The 782-nt window shown below is 58.2% G+C and overlaps 1 protein-coding gene across 1 annotated transcript in view; it reads right to left on the bottom strand.

Annotated features, from left to right (window-relative positions):
• MPPED2 (metallophosphoesterase domain containing 2) overlaps positions 1-782 on the bottom strand; it is a 180,962-nt gene that overhangs the window by 174,696 nt on the left and 5,484 nt on the right. The window lies entirely within an intron of this gene.

Raw genomic sequence — 782 nt, 5'->3', positions numbered from 1 at the left:
GCGCTCGCGGCCCCGGCTCCGCCGAGCGCCTGTCTTTCTTTCTCTCCCGCTCCCCCAGCCCCGGGTTGATTGATGACCACGGGCGGCCAATGGCTCTGACACCGCGCCATCCTCGCAAAGGCATCATAGCCCCACGCCCCCGACGTCAGTCTCCGGGCGCGTTGGCATCCCCGAACCCTCAGAGCGGAGCCCGCGCCCGGAGCCTCCGCCGTGGCCTCCCCGCTCTCCGCCCCGGAGCTGCCGGGCTGCTTCCCAGAAGCCGCGGAGAAAGGAAGGGGGAGAAGCCAGCGAGGGTTGGAAGGGGATGTGAAAGCCACGGATTCCCCCCTCCTTGGGAAACCTTTTCTTTCGCTTAAAGTTTTATTTGTGTGTGTTTTCCTATCCTGACCTGTTTGTGTTTGTTTGCAGCATCTCAAATCAATTACATATTTTTCATGACCCGAATTTGCACTTAATTTGGGGTGTGCTGGGGGGGAAGGTAAATATGCTATAAATCTACCCCACTGGGGCATCCTTAATTTCTTTTCTTGCTGGTGGATTCTACCCCCCTCCCCAATCTCCAGGAAAATGCCACCTTCGTCTCCTAGGCCGCAAACCCCCGGAATTCAAAGGCTTTACAAAGATAACCCTGTTAACGTGTAAATAGCAAAGAAACTCCTGCCTCTCTCCAGAAGAAACCGTGGGGCAACGTTACTTTTTCTCGCCGCTCGTCCCCAGTCGCCCAGCCCGAGTCACCGACTCGCTCCGCCGGCTGCGATCGTGGAGACCGGAGGCGGCAGGGG

This window comes from Myotis brandtii, unplaced genomic scaffold (assembly GCF_000412655.1).
Source record: "Myotis brandtii unplaced genomic scaffold, ASM41265v1 scaffold399, whole genome shotgun sequence".
NCBI lineage: Eukaryota > Metazoa > Chordata > Mammalia > Chiroptera > Vespertilionidae > Myotis > Myotis brandtii.
Note: the sequence above shows the minus strand (reverse complement) of the source record. Positions and strands in the feature narration are given on the sequence as shown.